The following is a 21537-nucleotide window of genomic DNA, read 5'->3' on the forward strand; positions in this document are numbered from 1 at the left end:
GGATGGAAACTACGCAACGGGTTAACATGCCAGAAACGGGCCGACTCTTACCACAGGCCGAATTTGGCCCATTAGGGGAACATGCGAGTAATGGGCCGGAAGTAATCGAGGGCCGGAAAGGAGCCCAAGAACGTATGGGCCGTCAATAGGCCGAAAGCTAACACGAGCTGGAAACGACCGTTAACGGGTACAAAGAAATTTACTGTTCATTATGGGCTAGAGTCACCGTGGGCCTCTAAAGGCCCTAAAGATACGAAGGCCTCATATGGGCCGAAAGACGTCGTGGGCCATACATGGGCCGAAAGTGAAACAGGCTGGTGTTATATTCGACAGCCGACATGACGTTGTTGGGCCGATTTCCGTTAGGCCCTAACGGGCCGTGAGTTACCGGGTCGTAAAATGGGCTATTTGCGAAGAGACTGTTAACAGGCTTTTCATGGGCCAGCCTGTTAACTTTTGACCAAGTAAAATGGGCCGGCTTTGTAAGCTAAATGGGCCAGTGGTGGGCCATCGCACGTGTAGACATATCATAGGCGCCTATCTGATCCACTAACGAGCTGACACGTGTTTCATCCGGCCAATCAGAATTTTACACGTGGAAATTTCCCATTGCTCCGGGCTATTAACGGGTTATCGAATCCAAAACCCGACCGATAGCTTAACGGCGTTCTGTTACAGTGGATGCCATGTGCCGGTCACCCTTGACGAAAGCACTTCCGTGACGCATGATTTATCGTCATGGAAGTGGACATTTCTGTGATGATAATTTTGGTAATGTCATGGAACACTTCTATGACAGCACAGGTACGACTATCTTGATTCTATCATAAAATCATCATGGATGTACATGCATGACCAAAAACGCGACCTACTGTGGCAAACATGTATCATCACGGAAGTGTATTTTTTTGTAGTGTCACGAGTAGAACAAAAGGAGTTTGTGGGCCTTGATATTCAGATTGCTTCCTCCTTGGTCTTCTCTTGATTCAGCGGTATTGTGGGATGAAGCGGCCGGACCAACCTTACATGTCCATGTACATGAGACCGGTTCCATCGACAGACATGTGACTTTGTTGCATAAAGATGGTTGGCGGGTGTCTGTCTCTCTCACCTTAGTTGAATCGGATTCGACAAAGGCGGTCCTTGTAGAAGGTTAAATAGCAACTTGCATATCACCATTGTGGCTTTGCGTAGGTAAGAATCGTTCTTGCTAGATACCCATACCAGCCATGTAAAACATGCAACAACAATTAGAGGACGTCTAACTTGTTTTTGCAGGGTATGTTGTGATATGATATGGCCAAAGACATGATGTGATATATTTGATGTATGAGATGATCATGTTTGTAATAGTTTATATCGACTTGCATGTCGATACATACGGCAACTGGTAGGAGCCATAGGGTTGTCTTTAATTATTGTATGACCTGCGTGTAAATCATTAAGCGCTATGTAATGCTTTACTTTATCGCTAAGCGGTAGCAATAGTAGTAGAAACATGGTTGGCGTGTGAAAGGATCGAGAAGAGGTGTCTAGAGGGGGGGGGGGGGTGATTAGACACTAAACAAGAAAAGTTGCAGTTTTTAATTTCTTTATGTTGAAGTGGAGTTTTGGTACAAGTTTAACAATCACAATACATATCAAGCTAGCATGCAAAGAGTATATGAGCAGAGGAAAGTAAAGCATGCAACTTGCAAGAATGTAAAGGGATGGGATTGGAGTGTGCAAACACAATTGGAGACACGGATGTTTTTGTCATGGTTCCGATAGGTGGTGCTATCGTACATCCATGTTGATGGAGACTTCAACCCACGAAGGGTAATGACTGCGCAAGTCCACGGAGGGATCCACCCACGAAGGGTCCACGAAGAAGCAACCTTGTCTATCCCACCATGGCCGTCGCCCATGAAGGACTTGCCTCACTAGGGTAGATCTTCACGAAGTAGGCGATCTCCTTGCCCTTACAAACTCCTTTGTTCAACTCCACAATCTTGTTGGAGGCTCCCAAGTGACACCTAGCCAATCTAGGAGACACCGCTCTCCAAGAAGTAACAAATGGTGTGTTGTTGATGAACTCCTTGCTCTTGTGCTTCAAATGATAGTCTCCCCAACACTCAACTCTCTCTCACAGGATTTGGATTTGGTGGAAAGAAGATTTGAGTGGAAAGCAACTTGGGGAAGGCTAGAGATCAAGATTCATATGGTAGGAATGGAATATCTTGACCTCAACACAAGTGTAGGTGGTTCTCTCTCAGAAAATGTATGTTGGAAGTGTAGGCATGTTCTGATGGCTCTCTCCACGAATGAATAGTGGGTGGAGGGGTATATATAGCCTCCACACAAAATCTAACCGTTACACACAACTTACCAATCTCGGTGGGACTGAATCCTGAACCTCGGTCGGACCGATTTAGCAAATAATGTGACCGTTAGGATTTTTGGTGGGACCGACATGTCAACTCGGTGGGACGGATGTGGTTAGGGTTAGGGCATAACGTAATCTCGGTGAGACCGATTACACAAACTCGGTGGGACCGATTTTGGTAACAAGCTAACCAGAGAGTTGGCCAGGCAAACTCGGTGGGACCAATTCGCTTATCTCGGTTAGACCAAAATGTTACAAAGAGGAACATAGAGTTTGCATTGTAATCTCGGTAGGACCGATTACACAAACTCGGTGAGACCGATTTTGGTAATGGATACATACAAATAGATTACAATCCCATCTCGGTGAGACTGAGATCCCTATCGGTGAGACCGAAAAGACTAGGGTTTGTGGCAGTGGCTATGACATCTGAACTCGGTGGTGCCGGATAGAAAGAATCGGTGGGGCCGAGTTTGACTGTTGGTTTGGGTCATATGTGGATGTGAGAAAGTAGTTGAGGGCTTTGGAGCATATCACTAAGCATTTTGAGCAAGAACCTCATTAAGCAACACCTCATCCCTTCTTGATAGTATTGGCTTTTCCTATAGACTCAATGTGATCTTGGATCACTAAAATAGAAAATGCAGAGTCTTGTGCTTTGAGCTTGAGCCAATCCTTTGTCCTTAGCTTCTTGAAGGGGTTCCACATCCTATAGTCCATGCCACTCCATTGTTGAACTTATCTAAAACATACTAGGTAAAAACATTAGTCCAACAAGAGATATGTTCACATAAATTACCAAAATCACCCAGGGAGCACTTGTGCTTTCAATCTCCCCCTTTTTGGTAATTGATGGTAACATACATCAAAGCTTTGGATAAAGATATAGAGAATAACAAGTAAAGCTTTGGAAAGACATGTAACATGCATAGGCTCCCCCTACATGTATGCAATCATGTAAATATGGAATATAGGAGCATGTGAATGCATGAGCATGATAGAGTAAGCTATGTGTTACATGTATCTTGGCTATATGCATCAGAGCAAATGATGTTAATATAGGAAATGTACCTCCATGCACATGAGTCCTTCTTGCAAATAGTATGTACATTAGCAAGAGATCCTCATACACATGACTGTGATGCATATACTTACCTCGTGGTCTTGAGTTGGCTTAGGAGGGAATGAACCTGTGCAAACAAGGTTAGATAACACAGATACACCTACTAGCCAGAGCAAACAAAAGAAACCACAAGAGTACCAAGATTGGGATGACATGTAGAGAGCGAGTACTGAGTACTCCAATGATATAGACATGTCCCCAAAGGTAAAGATGTGCAATGAATTCAATGATTTCCTTCCCTTAGAAGTCTTGCTCCCCCTGAATCTAGCATGGGATACTGGGAGAAGATAGGGAACAGAAAATCAGAGCTCAAAGAAAAGAAACAGAGCTAATGCAAACAAACAAATATGAACATGTCTTTCCCCTCTTAAAGACATGTGACTTCTCTCCTCTTGAACACCAAGCATCTGGGGTCCTTGAAGATTACTCTCTCTCCCCTTGAGTATTCTCTCCCCCTAAAGATATGATTAAGCTTTCATGTGATCTCTCTCTCCCCCTTTGACATCAATTTCCAAGAAGGGTTCTTCTGGATTTTTGTTACAAATGGGTTTGGTCCTTGAGGCACAAAACAAAGCAGCAAGGCTAAAGTGATGCTGGTAGAGGACAAGATTCATTGAGTGGATCTGGTTCAAAAAGAATACAGGTACAAGTGGGAAGTTGTCTTTCCTGCTGTGAAATCGGTGGCACTGAGTTGTGTGCTTCGGTTGCACCGAAAGATTTCGATTGGACCGAACACAACAGACCGGTGTGACCGAGTTCATGACAGAGAACACACTTGTCACCTCAGCTCACTAGACAAGTAAAATCTCACAGGGATTTGCAAGGAATTGGATGCAGGGAATGCAGAACAAAAAAAGAATCTAGATGATTTTTTTTGAAAAGGGAAACAAATATGCATGAGACAAATGCAAGAGCACTGAAAAGAACACGAGAGAACTTCATTTAGAATTGGTCGGTGATAAAGTCACCTATGTTAGAGTATATTGACATAGGAGTCAAGTGAGATCACTTGATCATAGGTCATACTCATCGTTTAAGCTCAAAATGGGGTTACCATTTTTCATTTAAGCATTTTGATGTATTCTCATCTTGTTGAGTTTCTTTGACTCATGTCTTGGAGTAAAGCTTCTCTAAGATGGAATAACATACCTTGGGTGGTGGTGATGATCGTGATCATGTAGTTGAACTTGTGTGGATTGCTCAAAGTTGATGTAGCTCATCAAGAGTTGGGAGCACCACTTGGAATGTGAGTTCATCTACCTACATGTGTTAGTTTTGCAAGGAAGAGCACTCGTGTATCCAAAATGACAGTCATAAAGTTTTAAAGAAAATTGTCAAAGGATATGTTAGAAGGGCTTCGTGCTTCCTTGACTTCTACCACCGTATTGTAGTGACTTGGTGATGTAGAGATTGTTCAAGATGTGAGTGAGTTGCAATCTCATAGATTTAGATTCATCCAAGTACCTACTAGGGTTAGATAGCATGCAAGGGTGCAAATATATCCAAGACATTTAGATAGCAACATGAGAAGAATTTCAAGGATTAGTCATAGGCTCATGCCTTGCATGTATCCAAATGGAGTTCCTACTCCAAGTTTGAAGCATCAATGATGTTCAATTCACCTCTTAACCTGCAAAACACTTTCTCATCAAGTGGTTTAGTGAATATATCCGCTAATTGTTTATCGGTGCGAACATGCTTAAGATTAATGTCCCCTTTGGCAACATGATCTCGAATGAAATGATGCCGAACTTTAGTATGCTTAGTTCGAGAATGTTGCACGGGATTGTGAGCAATCTTGATAGCACCTTCATTGTCACAAAGTAATGGAACATGTTTCACATATATCCCATAATCCTTAAGAGTTTGGGTCATCCAAAGTAATTGAGCACAACATGAACCAGCGGTAATGTATTCCGCTTCGGCGGTGGATAAGGACACCGAGTTTTGTTTCTTGGAGGACCAAGACACAAGGGATCTACCAAGAAATTGACAATTACCCGAAGTGGACTTTCTATCAACCTTGTCACTAGCATAGTCCGAGTCGGAGTAGCCAACAAGATTGAAAGAGTCCCTCTTGGGATACCAAATGCCAAAATTTTTTGTATGAATTAAGTATCTCCTTTTCACGGCCTTAAGATGACATTCTTTCGGAGCCGCTTGATATCGTGCACACATGCACACACTTAGCATAATATCGGGACGTGAAGCACATAGATATAACAATGAACCAATCATAGAGCGATAAACCTTTTGATCAACCGGTTCACCATCTTTGGTCAAATCAAGATGTCGACTAGTAGGCATGGGTGTAGTCATACCTTTGCATTCTTGCATATTGAACTTCTTGAATAAGTCCTTGGTGTACTTCGTTTGAGAGACAAACGCTCCTTCCTTAGTTTGCTTGATTTGCAAACCGCGAAAGAATTTGAGTTCACTCATCATACACATCTCAAACTTCTCTGAAATTAGCTTCCCAAACTTCTCACTAAAGTGAGGGTTAGTCGAACCAAATATAATATCATCAACATAGATTTGGCACACAAATAGTTCTCCATTAACCCTTTTAGTAAAAGGAGTAGAATCAATTTTTCCAATATCAAAGCCTTTTTCAATAAGGAACTTGGTCAAGCATTTATACCAGGCTCTAGGAGCTTGTTTAAGACCATAAAGAGCTTTGTGAAGTTTGTAAACATGATTAGGTTTCTTAGGATTGACAAAGCCGGGAGGTTGCTTAACATAAACTTCCTCCTCTATTTTACCATTTAGAAAAGAACTTTTAATGTCCATTTGGTACAAGGTGATATCATGGTGATTATCATAGGCAAGTAAGATGCGAATGGACTCAAGTCTAGCAACGGGGGCATATGTCTCACCATAGTCCATACCTTCGACTTGAGTGTAGCCTTGGGCAACGAGACGTGCTTTGTTGCGAACTACTTGTCCATCTTCATCTTGCTTGTTGCGAAACACCCATTTGGTACCGATGATGTTGTGGTTGTTGTCGGGCTACTCAACCAATGTCCAAACTTGGTTTCTCTCAAAGTTGTATAGCTCTTCATGCATGACGTTTATCCAATCCGGATCTTCCAAAGCTTCTTCAACCTTCATAGGTTCAATGCTAGAGATGAATGAATAGTGTTCACAAAAGTTAGCTAAACGAGTTTTAGAGCGAGTAATTCTCCCGGTTTGGATATCATTGTAGATTTGCTCGACAGGATGGTCTCTGGCAACTCTTGCTCGGACTCGTGAAAGCTTTTGCTTGGATCTTGGTGGAACATCTTCTTCATCTTGTTATTCTTCTTGGTCTTCTTTGTTGTTGACATTGTCATTCTATTGTCGTGGTGGAGAAGGAGGTTGTTGATGTTCATCTTGGTGTACTTCCTCGTTTTCTTTGTCTTGGTGTGTCCCACTTGTGGATGCTTCCATATCAACTCTTGGTTCACCTTGTCGTGAGGTAGACGCTTCCACTTGGACGGACGAGGCACTCTCCTTCACCTCCATTGGATGAATCTTGCCAATAGACAAGTCTTGGATTGCTTCTGAAGGGTCTTTGTCTCCTACATCAATTGGCAATTGCTCTACTTGCGAGCCATTAGATTCATCAAACTTCACATCTACCGTCTCTTCAACCTTTCGAGTGAAATTATTGTAGACACGGTAAGTGTGAGAGTTTGAGCCATAACCAAGTAGGGAATCTTCGTGCGATTTTAGGAGCAAATTTAGAACAACGATGCTTATCAAGAATGTAGCACTTTGAGCCGAATACTCGAAAGTATCCAACTTGGGGTTTGTTACAAGTGAGGAGCTCGTATGCCGTCTTGCTGAGTAGCTTGTGAAGATACAAGCGATTTGTTGCATGACAAGCTATCTCAACCGCTTCCACCCAAAAGTGCTTCAGCGTCTTGTACTCATCAAGCATCGTTCTCGCCATTTTGATGAGCGTCCGGTTCTTCCTCTCAACAACTCCATTTTGTTGAGGTGTGTACGTAGCCAAGAACTCATGTGAAATCCCTTCTTCGTCAAGAAAGGTGTCCACATTTGCATTCTTGAACTCCGTTCCGTTGTTGCTGTGAACCTTTTTGATCTTCACTTCAAATTGATTTTGGGCCTTCCTAGCGAAGTTTTTGAAGATCTTTTGGACCTGCGATTTATCATCTAGAAAGAACACCCACATAAATCTTGAAAAATCATCAACTATAACTAGACCAAAAGAATTTCCACCGAGACTTTTGTAGGCGTTGGGACCAAAAAGATCCATATGAAGTAGCTTGAGTGACCTCCTTGTGGTCATGATGTTCTTCACGGGATGCCTTCCTCCAACCTGTTTACCTGCTTGACAAGCGCTGCAAAGTCTATCCTCATCAAATATGACATCGTTAATGCCAAGGATATGATTTCCTTTAATAAGCTTGTCAAGGTTTCGCATGCCCACATGACCTAAACGTCTATGCCATAACCAACCTTTAGAGGATTTAGCAATAAAGCAAGTTCTAGGTTGAGCCTTTTTAGTGAAATCAACAATGTAAAGATCACCTCTACGAATGACGGTAAAGACCATTTTATGATTATATCTCCGAAACACTTGGCAATCTACTTCAGTAAATAGGACATTGAAACCGAAATCAGCAACTCTAGATAATGAAAGTAAATTGTATCCAAGAGATTCAACGAGCATGGCATTTTGTATGGAGCTATCATGTGAGATGGCCACCTTACCGAGGCCAACTACCTTACCCTTAGAGTTATCGCCAAAAGTGACATACTTTCGAGGGCCGTCGTTTTCAGCAAGCTCACGAAACATATCTTTATCTCCAGTCATGTGATCAGTACATCCACTATCAAGAACCCATTCCTTTCCTCCTGCCATATATCCCCGAAGATTTGCCATAAGACTAAAGTGTCTCATTGCATCATCAAGATCAAAGTCATCATCCTCATCCTCATCATAGTATCCATGTTCAACATCATCATGTGGTGGATCAATTCCTAGAGAGGGTGATTCGTTAGACAATTGATTTTTTTGACAATAGTCATCTTTATGAATTCTAATGGCTTTGGAGATAATATCACTAATAATTCCAACCTCTCCTTTGGCATGCATAAGATTTGTAAGATCAAATAGACAATCACCAAACTTAGGATCATTGGAATTCATCTTACTCAAGGCAATATATTTATGGAGAATTTCATCTAGATTTTGCAAGGAATAATTTGGAAAATGTTCCTCAAGAAATTTCCATATGGTGTAGGCACAATCAAGAGTAGGCAAACATCCAATCAAGTTTCTAGGCAAGCCTCTAGTTATAAGATTAACAGTTCTAAGATTGCGAATCATGTTAATTGACTCATCAAGGGTGGGATGCATAGGATCAACATGAGGTGCACAAGGGCTAGTAACGTACTTGTTCAAATGATATTCATTGAAAATCACAAGCATCTCATTTTTCCACTCATGAAAGTACTCTCCATCAAGTATAGGCACTCTATGTCTAAGACTCCAAAAGTAGACCCATCCATCTTCCTCCAATGGTGTTTAAACCAAAGCAATGGAGACCAAAGCTCTGATACCAATTGAAGGGACCAAGAAGAGGTGTCTAGAGGGGGGGGGGGTGATTAGATACTAAGCAAGAAAAGTTGCAGTTTTTAATTTCTTTATGTTGAAGTGGAGTTTTGGCACAAGTTTAACAATCACAATACATATCAAGCAAGCATGCAAAGAGTATATGAGCAGAGGAAATTAAAACATGCAACTTGCAAGAATGTAAAGGGATGGGATTGGAGTGTGCAAACGCAATTGGAGACACAGATGTTTTTGTCGTGGTTCCGATAGGTGGTGCTATCGTACATCCATGTTGATGGAGACTTCAACCCACGAAGGGTAACGGCTACGCGAGTCCATAGAGGGATCCACCCATGAAAGGTCCACGAAGAAGCAACCTTGTCTATCCCACCATGGCCGTCGCCCACGAAGGACTTGCCTCACTAGCGGTAGATCTTCATGAAGTAGGTGATCTCCGTGCCCTTACAAACTCCTTGGTTCAACTCCACAATCTTGTCGGAGGCTCCCAAGTGACACCTAGCCAATCTAGGTGACACCACTCTCCAAGAAGTAACAAATGGCGCGTTGATGATGAACTCCTTGCTCTTGTGCTTCAAATGATAGTCTCCCCCAACACTCAACTCTCTATCACAGGATTTGGATTTGGTGGAAAGAAGATTTGAGTGGAAAGCAACTTGGGGAAGGCTAGAGATCAAGATTCATATGGTAGGAATGGAATATCTTGACCTCAACACAAGTGTAGGTGGTTCTCTCTCAGAAAATGTATGTTGGAAGTGTAGGCATGTTCTGATGGCTCTCTCCACGAATGAAGAGTGGGTGGAGGGGTAATATGGCCTCCACACAAAATCTAACCGTTACACACAACTTACCAATCTCGGTGGGACCGAATCCTGAAACTCGGTCGGACCGATTTAGCAAATAATGTGACCGTTAGGATTTTCGGTGGGACCAACATGTCAACTCAGTGGGACGGATGTGGTTAGGGTTAGGGCATAACATAATCTCGGTGAGACCGATTACACAAACTTGGTGGGACAGATTTTGGTAACAAGCTAACCAGAGAGTTGGTCAGGCAAACTCGGTGGGGCCGATTCGCTTATCTCGGTTAGACCGAAATGTTACGAATAGGAATAGAGAGTTTGCATTGTAATCTCGGTAGGACCGATTACACAAACTCGGTGAGACTGATTTTGGTAATGGATACATACAAAGAGATTACAATCCCATCTCGGTGAGACCGAGATCCCTATCGGTGAGATCGAAAAGACTAGGGTTTGTGGCAATGGCTATGACATCTGAACTCGGTGGCGCCAGATAGAAAGAATCGGTGGGGCCAAGTTTGACTTTTGGTTTGGGTCATATGTGGATGTGAGGAAGTAGTTGAGGGCTTTGAAGCATATCACTAAGCATTCTGAGCAAGAACCTCATTAAGAAACACCTCATCCCTTCTTGATAGTATTGGCTTTTTCTATAGACTCAATGTGATCTTGGATCACTAAAATAGAAAATGCAGAGTTTTGTGCTTTGAGCTTGAGCCAATCCTTTGTCCTTAGCTTCTTGAAGGGGTTCCACATCCTATAGTCCATGCCACTCCATTGTTGAACTTATCTGAAACATACTAGGTAAAAGCATTAGTCCAACAAGAGATATGTTGACATAAATTACCAAAATCACCCAGGGAGCACTTGTGCTTTCAGCATGACAACCCCAATGGCGACACGATGGTGGAGATCATGATGATGGAGATTATGCTGTCATGCCGGTGACGATGGAGATCATGCTGGTGCTTTGGAGATGGAGATCAAAAGCACAAGTTGATGGCCATATCATGTACTTATGATTTGCATGTGATTTTAATCCTTTTATGCATCTTATTTTGCTTAGGACGACAGTAGCATTATAAGGTGATCCCTCACTAAAATTTCAAGATAAAATTGTGTTCTCCCGAAGTGTGCACCATTGCGAAAGTTCGTCGTTTCGAAGCCCCACGTGATGATCGGGTGTGATAGACTCTACATTCACATACAATGGGTGCAAGCCAGTGTTGCACATGCGGAACACTTGGGTTAAACTTGACGAGCCTAGAATGTACAGACATGGCCTCGGAACACAAGAGACCGAAAGGTCGAACATGAGTCATATAGCAGATATGATCAACATGGAGATGTTCACCATTGAAACCACCTCATCTCACGTGATGATCGGACTTGGGTTGGTGAAATTGGATCGTGTTACACTCGAACAACCGGAGGGATGTTGATTTGAGTGGGAGTTCTTAGGTAATATGATTAATTGAACTCATTATCATGAACAATAGTCTAAAGTTGCCTTTGCAAATTTATGTTGTAGATCAATGGCTCGCACAGTAGCTCCCTTGAATTTCAATGCATTCCTAGAGAAAGCTAAGTTGAAAGATGATGGAAGTATCTTTGTGGACTAGGCCCGTAATCCGAGGATTATCCTCACGGCTTCCCATAAGTCTTATGTCCTTGACGCACCGCTTGGTGCGCCACCCCCTCCAGCGACTGTGGACGTTGTGAATGCCTGGCAGTCGCATGTTGATGACTACTCAATAGTTCAGTGCACCATGTTGTATGGCTTAGAGCCAGGACTTCAAAGGCATTTTGAACCTCATGGAGCACATGAGATGTTCCAAGAGTTGAAGTTTATCTTTGAGAAGAATGCCCGGATTGAGAGGTATGAGACCTCTGATAAGTTCTATGCTTGCAAGATGGAGGAGAACGGGTCTGTCAGTGAGCACATACTCAGAATGTCTGGGGTACTACAACCATCTGGCTGAATTGGGAATTAAGCTCCCACCAGAGGCTGTCACTGACAGAGTTCTTCAATCGCTACCACCTAGCTACAAGAGCTTTGTATTGAACTATAACATGCAAGGGATGAACAAGTCAGTCTCCGAGCTGTTTGCGATGCTGAAAGTCACTGAGTCGGACATCCAGAATGAGCATCAAGTGTTGTTGGTGAATAAAACCACTAGTTTCAAGAAGAGCAAGGGAAAGAAGGGGAACTTCAAGAAGGGTGGAAAAACAGTTGTTTCTCCCATGAAGAAACCCAAGGCTGGACCCAAGCCAAAAATTGAGTGCTTCTATTGCAAGGGAACTGGCTACTGGAAGCGGAACTGCCCCAAGTATCTAGCCGACAAGAAGGGGGCCACCGTCAACAAAGGTATATATGATATAAATGTTATTGATGTGTACCTTACCAACTCTCGTTGTAGTGCCTGGGTATTTGTTACCGGTTATGTTGCTCACATTTGCAACTCAAAGCAGGACTACAGAATAGATGGAGGCTGGCAAAGGATGAAGTGACGATGCATGTGGGAAATGGTTCCAAGGTTGATGTGATCGCCGTCGGCACACTCGCTCTTCGATTACCATTGGGATTAGTGATGAACCTGAATAATTGTTATTTAGTGCCTGTGTTGAGCATGAACATTATATCTAGATCTTGTTTAATGCGAGACGGTTACTCATTTAAATCAGAGAATAATGGTTGTTCTATTTATACGGGTAATATCTTTTATGGTCATGCACCCATTGCGAGGGGTTTATTCTTGTTGAATCTCGGTAGTGATGATTCACATGTTCATAACATCGATGCCAAAAGATGTAGAGTTAATAATGATAATACCACTTTCTTGTGGCACTTCCGCTTAGGTCATATTGGTGTACAGCGCATGAAGAAACTCCATCCCGATGGACTTTTGGAGTCACTTGACACATGTGAACCATGCCTCATGGGCAAGATGACTAATGTAACGCCCCGGATTCGATGCGCCAGGTGTCTGCCAGTTATTCGCCGTCATTGCCATGTCATTTGCTTGCGTGTTGCATTTTGCCATGTCATCATCTGCATTTTATCATGTCATCATATGCATTGCATTGCATACGTGTTCGTCTCATGCATCCGAGCATTTTCCCCGTTGTCCGTTTTGCAATCCGGCGCTCCTATGTCCTCCGGCGTTCCCCTTTCGTCTCTCATTGTGAGCGGGTGTTAAACGTTCTCGGAATGGACCGAGTCTTCCCAAGCGGCCTTGGTATAGCACCGGTAGACTGCCTGTCAAGTTTCGTGCCATTTGGAGGCCGTTTGGTACTCCAACGGTTAACCGGGTAACCGTAAAAGCCTCCTTCTCCTTGCAGCCCAACACCCCTTCCAAACTGGCCCAAAACCCATCTAACTCCCCTCCATGCTCTCGGTCGTTCGATCACGATCGCGTGGCCGAAAACCGCTCCTCATTTGGACTCTCCTAGCTCCCTCTACCTATATAAACACCTCCCCCTCCGAAATTCCCGGTGCAACCCTAGCCATTTTCATCCTCGCGCCGCCGGACGCGTCCGACCGCGTCGGACACGTCCAGCCTCCATGTCGCCCCGGCCAATCCGAGGCCGCCACGTGAGCAACAGCCGCCCCCGTCCAACCCCTTCGCGCCACGTCGCCACCCGGACCGACCCGCTCCACTGCGCGCCACCGCGGGCCCGCCGAGCCCGAGGCCGGCCCGCCCGGCCCGCTCTGCCGCCGCCGCCAGCCCGCGGGACGCCCGCGCATCCACGCCCGCGCCCCCGCCGCCGTTCGCCGCCGCCAGCCACCCGCGGCTCGGCCCGGCCGCCGCCTCCGCCTCCCGACGACCGCGCCCGAGCGCCGCCGTGCCCGCAGCTCCGGCCACCCCGCCCCCGAGCTCCTCCGCCGCCATGTGCCGCCTCCCCGACCGGCTGCGCCAGATCCGGCCCGAGCGCCGCCCGCTCCGGCGCTGGCCACCGCGGGCCGCCCGCGCCGCCGCCTTGCCGGCCTCGCCGCAGCTCCTTCGTGCCGCCTCCGACCGCGCCTCGCCCCGCCCGTCTCCGGTGCCCCTTCTCCGCCCTGGCCCGAGCTCGAGGACGACCCCGTGGGGCCCGCTCGTCAGCCTCCCACGCCGGACGTGTCCGGTTTGGCCCGGACATGTCCACCCCCCTGCGATATCCATTTTTTGACTAAGTCCCTGAATCTGTAGTAATTTTCATGCCATGTTCATGCCATCGTATCTCTGCATCCGTAGCTCCGTTTCGTGCGTGTAATATGTCCATTTGTTCGACTCGACGAGTACATCATGTCATTCCATTGCATCATATTCATTTGAGGTCATCTAGATGCCTGAATCATCGTTGTAAGAGTGCTTCATAATATTTTCTGCTGTCTGTTAACAGAACGAGCTCTTTTGTCATTTTTGCCATGATTGATGTGTGTATCCTATGAGGTTGATGTCTTCATGTGTTTTGATCTATGCTATGTCTTCTTTACAGTGGTGTATGCCATGCATTTTTGTGATCAATGTGGTGACTAGCACAAGCATGCAAACTAGGCATCATGATGTTGCTGATTTTAGTCCCTGTTCTGCTGTTATTTTGATGCCATGTAAACTTGATGCTACAGAGAGATCCATGCATATTTTGAGATACTTAAGTAAGGGTGTTTTGAACATGTGGTTATTATCTATCCATTCATGCCCTTTGTTGCAATTATGGAGTAGTCTAGCATGTCATTTGAGTGCTCTACTTTTGCTTCAAAATGTTTCTTGGCAGATTGTTTACATGTTATTCAATTTGGCCAAGGTTGTTGTAGTTGATCCTTGCATGCTATGGACTTGTTCTTAACTTGGTTTGTTTCACAAACATGTCTTCTTACTGTTAGTTGCCTTGTCATGCCATGTATTGCTCTGTAGTGAGTTGCACAAGCTCATCTACATGCCTTCATAATTCTGTTTCTGCCATGTTGGAATCTGTATAATAACTTGCCATGTTTACATGGGTGCCATTATATTTTCTGATCCTTTTTGGCTTATGGTCACTAAAGGACATTTGATCTATGCATTTAGTAGATTCATGCCATGCCTTTCTTTGCCATTATAAGTTCCTGTAACATGTTGTTTAATAGCTCTGAACATTGCATCGTGATGTTATTTTCTGCAAAGTCTGAAATTGTTGTTACTTGCATCTTACCATGTGTGTTTGAGCATGTTCTAGTGATTTCTGGAGATAGCTCAGTGTTCATGTTTTGTAATGCTTTACCTGTACATCATGCCCATGCCTTATGTTTTCTTGTTCAGGTCCTGTAGCATGTTGTTTTGATGCTTGCAATATGCCTAGTTGCTGTTTTGGACAGATTGTTGCTACGACTTGTTTCATGTGTGTGTGTTAAACCGTTGCTCCGTTTTGAGTGTGCTCTATATGAAACTTGTGTGATTTTGCATGTAGTTTCATATTATCATGTTGCATCCATGTTTTGAGGTGTTTTCTTGATGTTTGTATGCATTGTGCATCATTGCCATGTATAACTTGTTTTGCTCATATCTTCTAGGCCGTAGCTCCAAATCTAATGAACTTTATATGTAACTTGACTAGAATCTCGTGTAGATCATCTTTGTGCATCTTAACTTGCTGTTTAACAACTTGAACATAAGGTTAATTCAGATCTGGACCAATTTCTAAATTTGCATATGAGGACTTACCGGAATTGTTATATGTTGTTCCCGACCTCATTTAAACTTGCCTTGATGTGTTGCTCTTGTTTGCATCATCTCTTGCCATGAGTAGCTTCATGTAGTCTTGTCATGCATCATGCTTGTTGTGCATCATGCCTTGTTCATGTGTGGTGTGTTTACTATGTTGTGTGCTTCTTTTCGATAGTTCCTGTTTCGTTGCGATCGTGAGGATTCGTTCGTCTACGCTTGGTTCGGCTTCATCCGTTCGTCTTCTTCATGGACTCGTTCTTCTTCCTAGCGGGATTTTAGGCAAGATGACCGCTACCCTGGATCTCACTACTATCATTGCTATGCTAGTTGTTTCGTTCTATCGCTATGCTGCGCTACCTATCACCTGTTTATCAAGCCATCCCATATTGCCATGAACCTCTAACCTTTGACACCTTTCCTATGCAAACCATTGTTTGGCTATGTTATCGCTTTTGCTCAGCCCCTCTTATAGCGTTGCTAGTTGCAGGTGAAGTTGAAGATTTCTCCATGGTGGACAGGATTTTGGTTGGGATATCACAATATCTCTTATATTATTAATGCATCTATATATTTGGTAAAGGGTGGAAGGCTCGGCCTTATGCCTGGTGTTTTGTTCCACTCTTGCCGCCCTAGTTTCCATCATACAGGTGTTATGTTCTCGGATTTTTGCGTTCCTTACGCGGTCGGGTGATTTATGGGACCCCCTTGACAGTTCGCTTTGAATAAAACTCCTCCAGCAAGGCCCAACCTTGGTTTTACCATTTGCCTCACCACCACCTATCCCTTTCCCTTGGGTCGGCCAACCCGAGGGTCATCTTTATTTTAGCCCCCCCGGGCCAGTGCTTGTCTAAGTGTTGGTCCGAACCGAGCCGCCTGCGGGGCCCCCTCGGGGCAACTCGAGGTCTGGTTTTACTCGTAGCATGTCTCATCCGGTGTTGCCCTAAGAACGAGATATGTGCAGCTCCTATCGGGATTGTCGGCGCATCGGGCGGTCTTGCTGGTCTTGTTTTACCATTGTCGAAATGTCTTGTAAACCGGGATTCCGAGTCTGATCGGGTCTTCCTGGGAGAAGGTATATCCTTCGTTGATCGTGAGAGCTTATCATGGGCTAAGTTGGGACACCCCTGCAGGGTATAATATTTCGAAAGTCGTGCCTATGGTTATAGGCAGATGGGAATTTGTTAATGTCCGGTTGTAGATAACTTGACACTAGATCCGAATTAAAACGCATCAACCGCGTGTGTAGCCGTGATGGTCTCTTTTCGGCGGAGTCCGGGAAGTGAACACGGTTTCTGGGTTATGTTTGACGTAAGTAGGAGTTTAGGATCAGTCCTTGATCTTTACTAGTTGACGACCGTTCCTTTGCTTCTCTTCTCGCTCTTATTTGCGTAAGTTAGCCACCATATATGCTTAGTCGCTGCTGCAACCTCACCACTTTACTCCTTCCTTTCCCTTTAAGATTTGCTAGTCTTGATACCCATGGTAATGGGATTGCTGAGTCCTCGTGGCTCACAGATTACTACAACAACAGTTGCAGGTACAGGTTATTTGATGATCATGACGCGAGAGCGATGTTACTTGTTTGGAGTTCTTCTTCTGCTTCTTCTTCGATCAGGGGATAGGTTCCAGGTCGGCAGCCTGGGCTAGCAGGGTGGATGTCGTTTGAGTTTCTGTTTGTGTTTCATCCGTAGTTGGATGATGCTCTTATGTATATTGATGTTGTATTCGGGTGGCTTTGTATGCCTTTTGTATGTATCCCCGTTTATTATGTAATGTTGATGTAATGATATCCACCTTGCAAAAGCGTTTCAATATGCGGGTCTATCCTTGGTGGGACCTTCGAGTTCCTTTTGGATTGGCTCGCATATTGGGCGTGACAAGTTGGTATCAGAGCCTCGACCGACCTTAGGAGCCCCCTTGATTGATCGTGTAGTTTGGCCGTTGTTAAGTCTAGAAGAAAACTGTTTTTGAAGTCTAGTTATATCGAAGAGTAGGAATTCTTTTTACTCCTCAGCCCCTTCGTCGCTCTGGTAAGGAATCTGGATGTAGGTGTTTTGAATTACTCCTCTTCCCCTTCAAAAAATTTTCTTTAGGTTCACGCAGTTGGTTTTCCGATTGTTGGTTCTCATCTCTTTTCATCCGGTGCATTTCTCGTCAAGTTGACTCGAGCCTCTTCATCATTGAGTTCAATCCTTAGTTGTTTTCTTTCCCACCCGCCCACCCTTCTTCTTCTTGGAACCGGAGTCCGTAATCGAGTATCCATCCTACTCATGCGAAGTTTGTTTTCTTTCCTCAATGATTTCAACCGGTGTTTTCCTCTTCAAGATATTCGACGTTTCCCCTTCCAAGTTGTCTTTGTTTTCCTCCCCTCCCACCCTTTTTCTTACCGGAGCCTGAGCCTCTTTCGAACATCAATTTCATTCATGTGGAGCCTCTTCAGTCTTCCCTCAATCATTTCGACCGGTGAATTCTCGTTTTGTACGACATTCTTCATCTCTTTTCTTCTCCGGTGGACTCAATTCAAGTTTTTCGGGTTAATCATATTCTTTTCCTTCGAAGTGTTCTCCCTGCTCGTTCGTCTCTCGCCAGCTTATCCTTCCGGAGTTCGGAAGACATCTCAGGAGATTCGTCTGTGTTCGAATTAATTCGAGGTTGTCACCTCATTCAATTATTTCAATTGTTCCGGTGCATCATTTATCTGTTCATCATCCTTTCCGACGGTGTTATCTCTTCAGTGGGCCCTAACCCACAGGTCATTTTCCAGGATCTTACCTGACTCTTCTGATTCCCCTGGAGTTATTCTCAATTCTTTTCAAAGTGTGACATAAGAATGGATTCCATCAGTCACGTGCCTTCTCCAAGATCGTTTTCAAAATCATTTCATTGTTGGCTCAACCTCTCTGTTTTTCATTCTCCCGGATTATCTCAGTATTTTGGTGGTGTTTTCCCGTCGTCATTGAAGATCGCAGAAGATTTTTCCTCTAAATCTTTCCCGTTCTCTCGAAGATTCGTGGTTCTAGTTTCATGCTATCGTCTCGATTATTCCATTTGTCAGATATTTCTTTTCTTAACCATCCGGAGTATGTTAGAAGTTGTTTTCCCGTTTCTTTTCACCGGAGGCCGTCGTTCCAGAAGAATTCTTTGCCCTCATCATTCCAGCTATCGTCCTCTAATTATCCCGGTGCTTCGTTCAAGTGTTCTTTAATCAGCTCATGATCTCTTTGTTCTTCTGCATCTAAATCCCCTCAAGAATATTTGTTCTTCTAATTCTTCCCGGTGATTAAGTCTCTTTCATCAGTCATTTCCGAATTCTTACAGAGGTTCGTTCAAGATTCTTTTCCTTGATTATCATTTTAATCCATTCGATCTTTCCAATCCTACCGGTGGTTCATGAGGACTTTCTCAAGTTTTGTGCTATCCCTTCTCAATCCTTTTCAAGAAGGATAAGTAGTATGCGAAATCCGTTGCTTGTCATCAATTTAATTTGATGAAGGATAGGCATACAATAAATCTTATTCTTATTTCATCCAAGTGAGTAATCCCTTCCTTCGGAGTTTGTTCTTGTTGAATAAATTCTAGTTCCAAGTCTTTTCGTCTTTTCTTTTCCGGAGTTCAAGTTTCCTCGGCCATTTCGTCGGAACCTCCATCTAAATCATCGCAAGGCTCATCTTGTTCTTTCATCCTTCATTTTATCTCGTCATCCTTTTGTTACCGGAGTTCTTCACGGTGGCTCGTCATGATTTAATCCATTCTTCAAGTGTTCATCAAGATTCTTATCGGTGGAGTTCAAGTATCTTTTCTTCTCGCGTCTCGAAGTGCAAGTAATTCTTCATTTTCTTTTGAAGTGGAGTTTTGCATTTCTTTGTTCTTCTCAGCTATCCAATCATTTCCGTTTGTGGTCGGTTATCACCTCATAATTTTGAGATGTTTTCCATAAGTTCACGAGAAGCTTATTCCTTAGTTGTTGATTTTCTCAACAACTCCGTTCAATTCTTCCTTCAAGTTCTTTTCATTCAACTCTTCCAATTCTTCCGGAGGCTTTGTGTTGTTCCTCTCGTCAAGTACCATTCCATCTTCTCTAGTTCATGTTCTATTCCTTCCATTTTCAGCCGGAGTGCTGCCTAAATTCTTTCAGTCTTATTCGTTTCTCATCTCATTCTAACTGGAGTGGTTTCATAGTCTATCTGATTCCGTGAGCTTTTGATTCTCATCATTCTCGTCGTTCCTCTTTTCTTCTCGAGTGCTCTCGATTCTTTGCTTCTTCTCTTGAGTTCTTGCTTCACCTCTTCCTTTTCTCTTCTGTCTCGGTCCTAAGATCTCGGGACGAGATCTCTTGTTAGTGGAGGAGTGTTGTAACGCCTCGGATTCAATGCGCCAGGTGTCTGCCAGTTATTCGCCGTCGTTGTCATGTCATTTGCTTGCGTTTTGCATTTTGCCATGTCATCATCTGCATTTTATCATGTCATCATATGCATAGCATTGCATACATGTTCGTCTCATGCATCCGAGCATTTTCCCCGTTTTCCGTTTTGCAATCCGGCGCTCCTATGTCCTCCGGCGTTCCCCTTTCGTCTCTCGTTGTGAGCGGGTGTTAAACGTTCTCGGAATGGACCGAGTCTTGCCAAGCGGCCTTGGTATAGCACCGGTAGACCGCCTGTCAAGTTTCGTGCCATTTGGAGGTCGTTTGGTACTCCAACGGTTAACCGGGTAACCGTAAAAGCCTCCTTCTCCTTGCAGCCCAACACCCCTTCCAAACTAGCCCAAAACCCATCTAACTCCCCTCCATGATCTCGGTCGTTCGATCACGATCGCGTGGCCGAAAACCGCTCCTCATTTGGACTCTCCTAGCTCCCTCTACCTATATAAACACCTCTCCCTCCGAAATTCGCGGTGCAACCCTAGCCATTTTCATCCTCGCGCCGCCGGACGCGTCCGACCGCGACGGACACGTCCAGCCTCCATGTCGCCCCGACCAATCCGAGGCCGCCACGTCAGCTCCAGCCACCCCCGTCCAACCCCTTCGTGCCACGTCGCCACCCGGACCGACCCGCTCCACTGCGCGCCGCCGCGGGCCCGCCGAGCCCGAGGCCAGCCCGCCCGACCCGATCCGCCGCCGCCGCCAGCCCGCGGGACGCCCGCGCGCCCACGCCGGCGCCCCCGCCACCGTTCGCCGCCGCCAGCCACCCGCGGCTCGGCCCGGCCGCCGCCTCCGCCTCCCGACGACCGCGCCCGAGCGCCGCCGCGCCCGCAGCTCTGACCACCCCGCCCCCGAGCTCCTCCGCCGCCATGTGCCGCCTCCCCGACCAGCTGCGCCAGATCCGGCCCGAGCGCCGCCCGCTCCGGCACTGGCCACCGCGGGCAGCCCGTGCCGCCTCCGACCGCGCCTCGTCCCGCCCGTCTCCGGCGCCCCTTCTCCGCCCTGGCCCGAGCTCGAGGACGACCCCGTGGGGCCCGCTCGTCAGCCTCCCACGCCGGACGTGTCCGGTTTGGCCCGGACATGTCCACCCCCCTGCGAGGTCCATTTTTTGACTAAGTCCCCGAATCTGCAGTAATTTTCATGCCATGTTCATGCCATCGTATCTCTGCATCCGTAGCTCCGTTTCGTGCGTGTAATATGTCAAATTGTTCGCCTCGACGAGTACATCATTTCATTCCATTGCATCATATTCATTTGGGGTCATCTAGATGCCTGAAATATCGTTGTAAGAGTGCTTCATAATGTTTTCTACTGTCTGTTAACAGAACAAGCTCTTTTGTCATTTTTGCCATGATTGATGTGTGCATCCTATGAGGTTGATGTCTTCATGTGTTTTGATATATGCTATGTCTTCTTTACAGTGGTGTATGCCATGAATTTTTGTGATCAATGTGGTGACTAGCACAAGCATGCAAACTAGGTATCGTGATGTTGCTGATTTTAGTCCCTGTTCTGCTGTTATTTTGATGCCATGTAAACTTGATGCTACAGAGAGATCCATGCA

Source organism: Triticum aestivum, chromosome 5B (assembly GCF_018294505.1).
Source record: "Triticum aestivum cultivar Chinese Spring chromosome 5B, IWGSC CS RefSeq v2.1, whole genome shotgun sequence".
Lineage (NCBI taxonomy): Eukaryota > Viridiplantae > Streptophyta > Magnoliopsida > Poales > Poaceae > Triticum > Triticum aestivum.